A 14,604-nucleotide genomic window follows, 5' to 3' on the forward strand; every position below is an offset into this window, starting at 1 on the left:
TACTTAGTCTGACCAAAGCATTTTTAATAGTGATGTGAAACCATCCATAGCTCTCTTCTTCTCAGCCTGGTGATTGGCAATGTTTGAGATGGTGGCTACTCCATCAGTAATGTCTCCTGAGTGTCTAAGATGTGTGGCTGGCTCCCGTGCTGACCTACAAAAGTAATCTAGCATAAGAAACAAATCTTTGTGTCTGAAGCCACATATATTTTGCAGTTGTTTGTTACTACAGCTTACCATAGACCATCCTGACTGATTTAATGAGTCAACTTAAAATGTCAGCCAGAAGGAACAAGTTTGAGAGGCAAGTAGTCTCAGGTAGGCCAATGTCTTAGAGATCTCTGAAGCAATACTGATTTCAGCGGGATGATATCCTGAGGCCAACTTTCTCTACTTCAAGCACAGTTAAGTGGTCTTTAATTCATACTGTTATAGCTGTCCTTGTACTGCCCATGGGACATAGACAAATTATCCCTCTCTCCTGTGTCTCTACACAGGTGAGTAGCTAATGAAACATAGCGTGTTCAAGGTAAGCCACCAAATTTAATATGAACTTCCAGGATGACCACCCACAAAAATTTAATGTATGATAATGACAGATGGCATAGTTTATGACAAGCCTAGTTAATGATACAATTCACATGTCTGCATTGCTGAGACTGCCCTTAAGAGGAAGCCAAAAAAAAAACTAGGGGTGCAGGGAAGTGACTAAGAGTTAAAGCATTAATGGCCTCTTCAGTTACATTAAGAATCTGATTTTATCTCTGAATATACTATTTCACAACCTCAGCAAAGTCAATAGAAATTCATTCAGTAGTGACAGGGCTTTTCCACAAGGACTCCTAAGCCACCAGTATCAAGCCACTGTAACAGAGGCAAGTCATTTGGGAGAAGAAAGGGGACATTAGAAGACTTTAGTACAAAGGAGGTGGATTGCTTGACTAGCTGTTTCAAGTTTCACTGTTGCTCATGTTTCATTTTAACTACTACCCCTGGTCTTACCATGGGATGAGAGAAGTAAGCCACATGGATTTGCGCCAGCAAAACGCTTAGTTCCACAAAAGATAGCAACACTGAATCTTCCACAACATGCTTCTGTGCTAAAAGTCACTTAACATAACTTCAGGCTCATCTGGATGGAAATGCGTGGAGAGTAGGGGGAGCAACAAGGAGAGTACTCAGTGGCTACAAGTGTCAATGCTGATTCGGTCCCTTCGATACAGTCATGTTCCAGTTCCCACTTGCAAAGGTCAAAGGTTAGTTTGAAAACAGCAATGGAAGAACAGAAGGTCATTGTCACGTAATGCTACACTTCCATGGGAGCTTTCAAGTGCTTCTTTAAAAGAAGGTATGTGAGGGGCCCCTGGGTGACTCAGTAGGTTAAACCTCTGACTTTGGCTCAGGTCATGATCTTGCGATTCATCGGTTTGAGCCCCACATCAGACTCTGAGCTGTCATGGGTTAGAGCCCCGAGTCAGGCTCTGTGCTGACAGCTCAGAGCCTGGAGCCTGCTTCAGATTCTGTGTCTTACCCTGTCTCTGCCCCTCCACTGCTCACATTCTCTCTTGGTCTCTCAAAAATAAATAAACAAACCTTAAAAGAAGGTGTGTGATAGGGGCGCCTGGGTGGCGCAGTCGGTTAAGCGTCCGACTTCAGCTAGGTCACGATCTCGCGGCCCGTGAGTTCGAGCCCCGCGTCGGGCTCTGGGCTGATGGCTCAGAGCCTGGAGCCTGTTTCCGATTCTGTGTCTCCCTCTCTCTCTGCCCCTCCCCCGTTCATGCTCTGTCTCTCTCTGTCCCAAAAATAAATAAACGTTGAAAAAAAAAATTAAAAAAAAAAAAAAGAAGGTGTGTGATAAACTCTTCCTTTTCTAAACTCCAAGTACACCTTCCCTCATGTGTACCTGCCTCATTTTGTGTGTGTGTGTGTGTGTGTGTGTGTGTGTGATCTTCAAGTATGAATTTTTAAAGCAAACATAAATATTGTAACTTTAGGAGCATTAATAATAACGGTTATAGCTATAGTTCCTTCTAAATATTTCAATGGATTCCCACTCTTCCATAAAAAAACATAAACCCTTTAAATCTTTGAATCATTTAATTTTATGTATTCTTTTGGTATTTCATTTGGGAGTTATGGGGTGTGAAATATGCACCATGATGAGAAAACAATTAACCAGCACACCTGTTGTTTATGCATATCGTATTGAAGAAGGGCCAGCTGGAGCTATTATTTTAATCCACAGTATGGTGTCAACCAGGGGGCTATCAGAGGTGACCTGATGACACTGAATTATACTTTCATTTGTATTACATGCCTTGCACTTGGCCCTGATGCTGGAATGATACTTCTCAAGTTAAAATTGTGTCTTTAACTCATAATTAGTGAGATTTTCAGATTTAGTAGAAAAATTAAAGTTCAGATTTACTACAGAAGTAGTAAGTGATAGAATTGTGTGTTTTTTTTTAATTTTTTTAACCTTTATTTATTATTGAGACAGAGAGAGACAGAGCATGAATGGGGGAGGGTCAGAGAGAAAGGGAGACACAGAATCCGAAACAGGCTCCAGGCTCTGAGCTGTCAGCCCAGAGCCCGATGCGGGGCTCAAACTCACGGACTGCGAGATCATGACGTGAGCTGAAGTCGGACCCGTAACCGACTGAGCCACCCAGGTGCCCCGTAAGTGATAGAATTGTATTAATAACAGAGAAATTGCCATTTATTATATTATTATAAAACAGGGAATTCACAGGTAAAAAGGTAAGGAAAAACTGGCCATTCTAGATTTGTTCCTAATATAAGAGGAGAAACATTCTGTTTGCTACCTTTCATTAACAGACTGTTGATAGTAGATGGAAGCAATGCCTATTTTAAAAAATCTTAACCTCTGCTTTAAAATTTGATTTGGGGCACATGAAACCAATAATTATACCTCTGGCATGCTAAATGTAGATATGTGGGGGTGGAGGGTTATTTTGTTTAAGACAATGGTTTTCAATCTATCAAACCTAGTGCCCCTTGTAAACAAATATTTTTTAATTCCCCATTTGCTGCATGCCAGTGATTTTCACAGTTACTATAACTTACTATACAGTAAAGAATTAACATTGCAGGCCTGACTGCTATTTCTTAAAAGGCTTGCTTATAACATAGGCCCTGGGCTGGAATCTGAATTACAGAAGGTTCCTACTGTGCTTACTGATCACGGTAGCTTACTGTGCCAAAATTGTTTATACAAATAATGTGTCTCATGCAGAATACCTGCTTTCCTTCTGGGAGTCTACAATTTGGGTGTGTCCTAGGCAGAGGGTGCCTACCTGACGAGCCCTATTAAAAACCCTGGGAACTGATGCTGTATGAGCTTTTCTGGTCAACAGTATTTCATATGTGCTGTCACAACCCACTGGGGAAGCAGGTGCATCCTGTGTGACTCAAACAGGAGAGTTCCCTTGAAAGCTTGCGCAGGTCTCCCCAGACTTCACTCTATGCCCCTCTGCCGACGGCTGAGTTTGCTTTGTATCCTGTCACTACAATAAACCTTAGCTGTGAGCACAACTAAATACTGAGTCCTGTGAGCCCTCTTAGCAGATCGTTAAACTTAGGGGTGGTATTGGGGACCCCTGAAACACACAGACATACCAACTTTTAAAAAATACATATAATATATAAACTTATAGGAAAGGAAATATATGTGTAATTTGTAATAGAACAATACGCTTGTCAATATGCAAATGCTCAGGCATTACTCTCCTACAGGGTGTAATGAAGTGGTCAGATGCCTGCACCGTGGAATGACCACAGCTGTGACACCATAAACACAGACTCTTACAGGTTTCTTGTGCTGGAGACTCAAATATAATGAAGACCACTACAAACAATGGCGTGCTTTCCTCAAATGGGGAGCAATTCTTGGTGAAACTATAAACAAAACAAAGCTCAATTCTTCCCTTAAAAAATTCTGACCAAATTCAGCTTACATTAAAACCATCCCAAAAATACCTTGAGTTTCTGCGTAAAACAGTGTGAGATGCTCTGCTCAGATAATCATGAGTCCACAGTATGATCAGGTGGGATGGATGAGGCAGCAAGGTGCACGGGGCTAGGTGTGGCATCTTTGCCTCCAGTCTCTGAAACGCTTCCTAAATACACGCCAACCAACGATATGCACCAAACAGCTCCTTCACAAGGTGCACCGCTGCTCTGTTCAGAACTACTGGTCTTGGAGAACACATTAATGACTCTGTGGGGCCCAGAAGTGGGGCTTATGGGAAATCTGATATCAGGCGGATGGAGATGCTAAGAGTTAATAATAACATCAAGGAATAAAATAAAGAGAGTGGGTTTCCCTAGAAGCTGAGAGCAGACTTCAGTTCAAATTAGTCTAACAAACCCTTTGTAGGCACATACAATGCGGTGGGAAAGGACAAGGCAAAAGCAGAGGCCAGGAGAGAGAAAGTACTTATTATATTTAGGGGCAAAGAGTCACTCCAAATATCCCCAGAGGTGATGATACAGAAGGGGCTGCTTTTCATACTTGAGCGGAAGACCACAAAGAGAGGGTGGCAAATATGAAGTGTGTCTGTCATTCAGCTGGGGACAGAGTGTGGGGGTATAGTCATAAAAATAGTTACAAATGCAACAACCAAAACCGTCACCAGCTAGACCCCAGACCTGACTTTTAATGTCCACCCGCTTGTACTCATTAACCTTTATCTTACATTCTTCCCTAAGCTCTTCTTTCTGGTTTTCCTCTTAACTCAGGCAAATGAGACCCTAAACCACCCCTCGGGTGATGGTGACCGTCCTGACAAGGCATCCCACTGGCCGAGGCCACCCAGACTGCTTGAGCTAACCCCGTGACCCAGGCCTGCATAGATAGACTGTGGAGTGAGTCCTGGAATGACTGGCAGTTAGTTTTACCTCTTTTAATACTACAATCTCCACCCAAGGAGGCACCTCAGCCTCATTTGCATAACATACAACGTATGTATAGGCATGTTTCCGTAAGGCACACGTGTGACCTTATGGCTGCCTCTAATCCAGTGACAAGACTTCCTGTTCTAAATATTCATCCTAATCCATTCACCCTCTCTGGGGAGTCAAAGCTTTGGAAGCGATTCCTCACATGATTTCCTTTCTTTGTGCAAAAACTCACTTGGAGCAAAGTCACACTGGTTGGGTTACAAAATGAATGCACAGCTACTGTGTGTCAGGCCAGGTCCTTATGTGTTATTTCAATCCTCACAACTTCCGTGGGAGGTGGCTATGTTTATTAGTTCCATTTTACAGATGGAGAAAACAGAGGTGGGGAAAGGTAAAACAACTTGCTCGAAGGAAAAACCTGGACGATCTGGCTCCAGAATGCGTGCGCTTAGTTCTATGCCATGAAGAATGCATGGGAAGCTGTTATAATCACACACAAAATTTCACCGGATTTTCTCAGTCTGTTGATTCATGATCTTAAAGTCTGTTTACTGATTCTTGTTTTTGAATAAAGGCCTCTAAAAATAGATGGTTTAAATGTATTTCAGTTGAGTTTCTGAGATGTGATGCAGCTGCCGCATAGCTTTTACAAAGCCCAAGGTTGACCCTGTACCTGTTTTAGTTCACAGCGGGGCCACTACTATATAATTAAGACATTGGTTAAGACATTGGCTTTGAAGTCAGACTCAAGTTCACATCCAAGCTGAAGCATCTACCAGCTGTGTGATCTTATTTGTTATCTGCAAGAAAGGAATATGTTTCTTCATAATATTTTATGGTAATGAACGGATACCCTCCAGGGAAAGCACCTGATGGCGCACTGAGGAGGGCTCAGTGAACAGTCGTTCTTATCATGACTCCCCTCACAGTGCACAGTCATGTACTTGGTTCAGTCCCAGAAGGCAACTGCCTCTCAGGCCACCCCTCTGGCAGCCTGGTGAGTGTGCTGGCTCAGCACAGAACAAGATGGAGAAGTAGGTGTTTCCTGTCGGCATTCTCCTGTCCAAAGTTCCCTGGGAGTCTTAATGCCCAACACACACAGCACCCTTCTACAGCCCTGCTCTGAGGCCTGTGCAGGCCCAGTCTGGGCTGTGCTCCATATGACAGGTCTGTCTTCATGATGGCATAGTGCCATGTCAGCTGTCAGCTAAGAGACTTCGTGTCTTATGAAGAAACTGGGGATGGAAGGCTGAAGTGACCATAAAAAAGCACTTACAAATATTTATTTGTATTTACTAAAATGATAGCAAGTCATCTCGCCAAACTATGAAAGTATTAGCTATGCTTTACTTACGTCAGAGTAATAATGGGTACAATGCAATTAGTTTCCAGTTAACGTACACAGTATGACCTTTGTAGGGAAATAAAGTTTGGATTCTAGTCTTGCTAACTGAATGCCTTTGGGCAAGTTTGAAGTTCATTTCATTATCTACAAGGTAAGGGCAAGAATGCCTACCTTATAAAGTATGGGGCAAAAATAAATGAGAGAATTTATAAAAAGCATCATACTTACCCCACAGGAAATTCTCAGTAAGTGGGAGCTGTTACTATTATCTACAACAGGGACTTGCGAACCTATGGGCTAAATCCCTGTTTTTGTAAATATATTTTTAAAGGAACACAGCCACGTTCATTCATTTATATATTATCTATGGATGCTTTGGTCTACAATGGCAGAGTGAGTAGTTCAGACAGATACCTTACAGCCTTCAAAAACTCAGATTGTTACTATCTGAGCCTTTACAGAAAAAAAAATGTTTTCTGATTCCGGATCTAGAGTAGGAGTTTTTCAAGCCGTAGCATGCATCAGAATCACCTGTAGGGCTGGATGAAACCCACACTGCTATGAGTTCCCAGCCTTCTGGTTTAGATCTGTGGTGACCTGAGAATTTGCATTTCTGACTTGCTGCCAGATGATGCTAATGTTGCTGGGACAGGAACCTCACAGGGAGAACAAATCATCTAGAGAAACTTTACCCACCTCTCCTTTCTGCAATTTCAATAGTATACATACATATCATAGGGTTGTTCTGTTGCTGTTGATACAGACATAAGAGGTATTTATATTCTCTATCTGGCGTTCCAGACAGATTTTCAGATTACATGACTAGTGAGGACGACTTTTCATCCCTTGGTCCCTACTACAGTCCGAAGACGTGACAGATAAGACTCAAGGTTTCTGCTCCTCTTCCGCTGGCTAGAGTCTGTTCCTTTCTTCTAACTGAAGCAGAAGCAGAAGCAGAAGCAGAAGCAGAAGCAGAAGCAGAAGCAGAAGCAAGGTTTGAGTTTACTTCCTTTCAGCTTCCTTTAACCCTCCACCAAGGCTTTACTGAAGTATCCATTCTCATGTTACCCTTTTGAGCTCCTTTCCAAGTTTCAAAAATTATATTCGGTGACATGCACAGAAATAAAAAAATACCAGAAAGTTCTTGTAAGTGGGACTCCAGTTTTTATTGTTGTCATTGCTGTTCAATGTTCTGTTTGGTTGCTTTTTGAAGGAAGTGGGGAGATGATTGGCTCATTGGTACTTCTGATTATTACGCTAAGTGCTAAGGACAGATAATCCCTTGCTGTTTTCCCCCTTGCTGAGTTACCAGGAACTCAGGAGAGTAAACAGTATTTTAATCCAAGGAACAAAGGACCAAGGTGCAATGTGGGCTCTGGTGGTTGACAACCAAAAAAGATATTTTGGGGACATGAGTCATCCCCAAATCACACCACAGAGATAATAGCACAGTTGACCTTACTCTACCCATCTACTGAGTACTTGAATATCCTTAATATTGCTTCCAGCAGAAGTGAAAATAGTACAAAGCAACTCTCCTCTCATTGGGGCAGATAAAGGTACATATTTATCATCTGCTCAGTGACATCCGGAAGCTGGTCAGTGTTTAGAAGAACAAAATAGAGTAATTATCAAAAGAATATCAAGTGGATCAATGGCATTCAGTGGCCTTTTAATTTAAAACAATTGTATATGAATATATATTTATTATAAATATAAAAATGTTTATCATAAGAAATACATATCCTTATAATAAAACTTCAAATAAAATAGAAGCATATGGAGTAAAAGTGAAAGTCTTTTTAACAATTTCCCCCTCTTCTCCACCCCCGATCAGTTCTTTTTCCCAGAAGTAACCGTGGTTTATATATGGTGTGCATCCTTCCAGAATTTACAAACACATGCTGCATTAATTATGCTTTTTTGTTTGTTTGTTTGATGTAGTTTTGATGCTTTCACATGGCGGAGGCTTGCCGACCCTAGAGAGATGATTTCCTCTAGGGTTGGCCATTTCCTAACTGTAATAAATACTCATGGAAGGGTTGTCTTTCATATGCAAACTAACCAATCCAAAGCCCCTACTCCTCAACTATCTCCTTTATTGGACTCTTCTACTCTATTACACTGTCACACTGTACCCCTGCCCTAATTACCTCAGGTTTAAACTTCAGACACCTAAGGGCATCCCTACACCCCAGAGCCTGCTGAAATTATTCAAACTAGTCAGTCCTAAATCTGTTTACTCTGCCTCACCGGTTCCTTCCAGCATAAACCACAGTAAAGGTCCTTGCTCACGTTTTCCCTGAACTCCTTCATCATGATCAACCCTGGTGCTTCCCTGGGCAGCCCCTGCATAGCAATGGCATATATCATTCTCTTGGAACTGGAACAAAGGATCTTTTCAATGGTGATGGTCTCCTCATGTGCTGGCCTCAGCATACCTGACTAATAATAAAACTTGCATCTTAAAACACATACTAACACACACACACACACACACACACATATATATATGATCTGATGACAGTACTATGAATATTGTTCTCCAAATTTTCATTTTCTTTTCTTTATGAAACAGAATATTTTGAAATTATTTTTGGGTTCAGTAGATGTAGGTAAATCTTACTCATTTTTCTCACTTCACAGGGTTGTAGCACATGGAAGAACCAACCATCCTACTTTGGTTGTTTCCAAGTCATTGTTCTGAACAAGGTTGCAATAAACACCACAAAAAATCTATACATGAATGTGTGCAAGAATTTCTGCAGCAGAGAAACCAAGATTAAGCATTTCTGAGACTGAGTACATATATACTTACATTTTTTTTTAAAGTTTATTTATTTTGAGAAAGAAAGAGAGAGAGTGTGTGGAAAGGGCAGAGAGAGAGGGAGAGAGAGAGAATCACAAGCAGGTTCCACACTGTCATAACACAGCCGGATGCAAGACTTAAACTCACAAACTGTGAGGTCATGACCTGAGCTGAAATCAAGAATCAGACACTTAACTGTCTGAGTCACCCAGGCTCCCATACATTTTTGCAATAAGGAACCAAATAGCCTTACACACACACACACACACACACACACACACACACACACACACCAATTCATACTCAACTATATTTGCTTTTCACGTGCCAAATACTGGATGTCAGTTTTTAAAATTTTTGTCAGTTTCTAGTTCTTATCAAAGTACATAAAATAGCCTAACAGGATCTGATTTAATTTTCATCAATCTGGGGAATTAATATTGTTATTCTTAAGTCTTCTCATCCATGGACACTGCATTCTTCCATAATATATATTTCTTACTATCCAATACAATTTTATAGTTTGCCTCACCTATGATTCATAGAGCTCTTAAACGGGCTTATTTCTTATTTGTGTTTATTGTGTTAATATTAATGCATTTCCTGTGATAATTTTCTAATTAGTCGGTATGTAGAAATGGTGTAGAAGTTTTTCTACTTTTATATTATACATTAAAGAATTTTCTCTCTGTAAAGTTTTTCTAGGAATACCTTGGATTTCATGGATAATGTTTTCAGAAATAATAACAACTTGGGGTGCCTGGGTGGCTCAGTCAGTTAAATGTCCCATTTTGGCTCAGGTCAGGACCTCACAGTTCATGGTTCGAGCCCTGCCTCAGGCTCTGCACTGACCACTCAGAGCCTGGAGCCTGCTTCAGATTCTGTGTCTCCCTCTCTCTCTGCCCCTCTCCCACTCCCACTCTGTCTCTCTCTCTCTCTCTCAAAAATAAATGAACATTAAAAAAAATTGAAAAAAGAACGACTATGTGTCTTTCTTTCATACATATGCCACATATATCTTCAGTTTTCTTATTGACCAGTAAAAATTAAATAGCAGTACATAAAAATTTATTTATATTTTTTATGATTTGAATTTAAATATTTCAACTTTCAATATTAAAAATGATACTTGTTCTTGGATTCTAATAGACAATTATTATCAAGTATCTTTTAGCTTTTTTTTTCTCTTTAACTAATGAAATATAATTTCTGGCAACCATTGAGATGATCATATGAATTTTTTTATTTTTATTATTTTTAAAAATTTTTAATGTTTATTTATTTTTGAGAGAGAGAGAAAGAGAGACAGAATGTGAGCAGGGGAGGAGCAGAGAGAGAGGGAGGCACAGAATCTAAAACAGGCTCCATGGGGCGCCTGGGTGGCACAGTCGGTTAAGCGTCCGACTTCAGCCAGGTCACGATCTCGCGGTCTGGGAGTTCGAGCCCCACGTCAGTCTCTGGGCTGATGGCTCGGAGCCTGGAGCCTGTTTCTGATTCTGTGTCTCCCTCTCTCTCTGCCCCTCCCCCGTTCATGCTCTGTCTCTCTCTGTCCCAAAAATAAACGTTGAAAAAAAAATTTAAAACAGGCTCCAGGCTCTGAGATGTCAGCAAAGAGCCCAATGCAAGGCTTAAACATATGGACTATGAGATCATGACCTGAGCCGAAGTTGGACGCTTAACCAACTGAGCCACACAGGCGCCCATCTTTATTTTTTTAATTAGAGGATTACATTAATGAAATTACTAAAGGTACAGTTTCTTTGTGCTACTGGAATTAGCTTTGCTTGGTTATAATTTGTTGTAACTTTTAATACATCACTGGATTTTTCAAACAACGTGTTGGTCTTTATAAAGACTGCATTGCAGGGGGAAATGAGGAAAGTTCCTTCATGCATCAAAATCATAAGACTTTCTTTAATACTGAGTATGGCCAAAATACCCTTTCCTCCCATTTCTTACCTTTTCCCAAAATTGCTTAGTGATCTACAGAAGAGGATAGGTCTTTTACTTACAAATGTTTAGATTTGAAAAGAAAAAAAATGGTACATTTGAGAAGAGGTCAAATATGTATTTGAAAAACAAGGGACCCACGGAATTTGATATGAACAACAGGGAAAATGACATACAAGATTTTAAATACTTCAATTGAATGTGATTGATAGAGAAAAACATCAAACTGTCTTGTTTGGTGTTGCTCCTAGTTCATTTCATAACTTTTGGAACATGTGACATAAAGTTCTATTGATTAAGGGGGAAGAAGGCTGGTTAACTCTTCATTCCCCTCCCCCATGGATGTAGAAATGCACATATTTTATCTATGTATCCATGAAGCTATAAATATGCCTTTCTAAGAATGTAACTGCCATTATTGTAAGAGCCACTTGAGGAAAGTGAGCATGGGGAGAAGTAGAGAAAGAACCTTGCTGGTAATAACAGCAATCTAGAACTGAAAGCCAGATAAAGACTGTTATACGTCCTGCGTCTCAACACAGTTCAAATTTCGCTGTGGACTTCAGTCCACCAAACATAGATGAGAGAAGGCTGCATTCCTTTTACCTCCCAGACCGCAGAGCTGAGAACACTGGGGGAGTCCTCGAAGTGGTCCTTGTGGTTGGCAGCGAAATCATGCCCACCTTGTTTTGTGCCAGTTTTGTTGTTCGCAGGAACAGCTTCATAGGGAACCACTGACTTGGAATAAAAGGCAAGTCTCCGTAGGATGTTATGTATTAACATTTAAGATTATTGTGGTTTGTTGTTTTTTTTTCCGTATGTGTTTCATGAGTAGAGGCTTAGACTCCGTGTTCATGTGGGCTCTTGTTGCCCAATGTCACTATCTGAGTTAGCCTACCCTTCTAGAATGGGAGAGAAACCTTCCCAGCTGAAATGGTTTAAGTAACGATAAAAACCATCTGTGTCAAAAAGATCAGGTAGTACACTCTTGTGAAGGTGTTGCTGCTTTGTTGAGGGAAGGATCTTTGCTGTTCCAGCTTCTTTCTGGGTCATTGGGCGGCGAAGGTTTCCTACCTTCTCTTGAGATGATTTTCTTCTTTTATCTTCTATAGAACATTATGCATTCAATTTTACTGGTATAAAGCTCTCCTTATCTGTAGTTCACACCATTTTCTAATTCCTAATGTCACTTATTTGCATTTTTACTCTTTTTTTCCTACAACAGGCTTGTTCAAATTTCTCTTTGTTGGGGATGTCTGTTGATTTTTTTTCACTTCCCTGCCTTTCCTGGATTGATTAATTTTTCTTTGTTCCAATTTTCACTGAAATAGTTATTATACTTATCATAGCCCTATTCTCATTGTTTTCCTTTTAATCTTTAACTGCCAGTTAATTTCATGTCAATTAATTTTATTTTATCCACATAAAATACATAAAAGTTTAAAATTCCAATATTACTAAATGGTTTATAATTAAAACAAAAAATTAAAAGTCTCTTATCCCACCCTTCTTTACCTCTTGGGCCTATAATCTACTACTGGTTTCCCTGGTATTTGGCTTCAGCTTTTGGAATAATCATCATAGTTATGGCTTATAAAGTGCTTACTGCGTATCAGATACTATTCTAAAAATATACACACAGAAAAGGAAACCATCAAAAAAATGAAAAGCCAACCTACTGAAAGGGAGATCATATTTGCAAACCATATATCTGATAAGGGGTCAATATCCAAAATACATACAGAACCCATATATCAACAGCAAAGAAATAATCTGATTAAAAAACTGGCAGAGAATCCAAATAGACACTTTTTCCAAAGAAGATGTACAGCTGGCCAACAGGTACATGAAAAGTGCTCAACATCACTAATCATCGGGGAAAAGCAAAAGAAAACCATAAAGAAAAATCACCTCACGCCTGCTAGCATGGCTAGTATCAAAAGACAAGAAATAACAGGTGCTGGTGAGAATATAAAGAAAAGGGAATGCTTGTGCTCCGTTGGAGGAAGAGTAAATAAATGCAGCCACTATGGAAAACAGTATGGAGGTTCCTCAAAAAAAAATTTTTTTTTTAAATTGAACTACCATGTGATCCAGGAGTTCCACTTTAGAGTATATATGTTCAAAGAAAACGAAATCATTGTCTTTAATAGACCTCTATACTTCCACATTCACTCCGACATTATTCACAAGAGCCAAGACCTAGAAACAATGTTCAAAAGTGTCCATTGATGGATGAATGGATAAAGAAAATACACACACACACACAGACACACACACACAATGGAGAATTATTCAACCATAAAAGAGAAGGAAATCCTGCCATTTGCAACAACTTGATAGACGTTGAGGACATTATCCTAAATGAAATTAAACAGAGAAAGACAAATACTGAATGATATCACTCATATGTGGAAGCTAAAAAACAAAACAAACAAAAAACCAAAAACAAACAAACAAACAAACACCCAAAACGTCCAAAAAGCAAAAAGCCACAAACTCATAGAAACAAAAAATAGATTGGCAATTGCCAAAAGTGAGGGGTGGATGGTGGGAGAAATGGGTAGAGATCAAAAAGTACAAACTTCCAGTTATAAGAAATAATTTTTTTTAAAGTAATAAAAATATACATATGTCATTTAATTCTCATTATCTTTTATTACTGGTGGGAAAATCACAGTTCAGAATCATTAAGGAACTCTCTTAAGGTCACACAGCAAGGAAGTTGCAGAACTAGGATTCAAATTAAGGCAGTATCTGTTAAAAAGAGGTACTGCCTCTCAAAAATGCTTTGCTAACATGTGTTACAGTTATTTCTTGATTTATCAACTTTAGACATCATCTACTGACTTTGCATTATAGTAAATAAAGACTAACATCTCCTGTTACACACCCTCTCCTCCTGCCCCTTCTTATCCTTCCAACACAGTAATCTGCAATTGCTATTTATTTTTTAAATATATTTATTATTTTGAGAGACACAGTGGGAGGGACTGAGAGAGAGAGGGAGAGAGAGAATTCCAAGCAGGCTCCATGCTGTCAGCACAGAGACTGATGTGGGGCTTGAACCCACAAACTGCAAGATCATGACCTGAGCTCAAATCAAGAGTCAGATGCTCAACCGACTGAGCCACCCAGGTGCCCCTGCAATTGCTATTTAAATCCATAACAATTATATTATCAGGGCCATTGATTGCACAGTTAACCAAACTGCACTATTTGTAATAGGCTATTTCATAATACTATTTCAAAATAGTGACACTTTTAAGAAACAATCCCTTATTTTCTTAGAAGTAGCTTTAACAAAATCCTGTTTTGTTCTGAAAACCTGTATTTTTTGTTATAAATCTCCAAATGACCTCAATATTTTCCATATGCTCAGATATAAAGTTTCCTTTTTCTTAAAGTTCCTGATTTTTTTGTTTTTGTTTTTGTTTTTTTTTTCCCTAGAGCCCCTTCCCAGAGCCCTGGGGTGAACTGGTTTCAGAGCCTGCTGCACCAGGTGAAGGTGGGTCTACCCTTCACCATCATTTTCAGTCTTCTCTTTGTTGATTTGCTGTGTCAAATCCTCCATTAG

The 14,604-nt window shown here is 39.7% G+C and overlaps 1 protein-coding gene across 2 annotated transcripts in view; it reads right to left on the bottom strand.

Moving 5' to 3' along the window:
- The window catches only part of NCKAP5 (NCK associated protein 5), an 890,605-nt gene that overhangs the window by 145,378 nt on the left and 730,623 nt on the right, over positions 1-14,604 (bottom strand). The gene's annotated exons all lie outside the window — the stretch shown is intronic.

Source organism: Prionailurus bengalensis, chromosome C1, assembly GCF_016509475.1.
Source record: "Prionailurus bengalensis isolate Pbe53 chromosome C1, Fcat_Pben_1.1_paternal_pri, whole genome shotgun sequence".
In the NCBI taxonomy this organism is placed as follows: domain Eukaryota; kingdom Metazoa; phylum Chordata; class Mammalia; order Carnivora; family Felidae; genus Prionailurus; species Prionailurus bengalensis.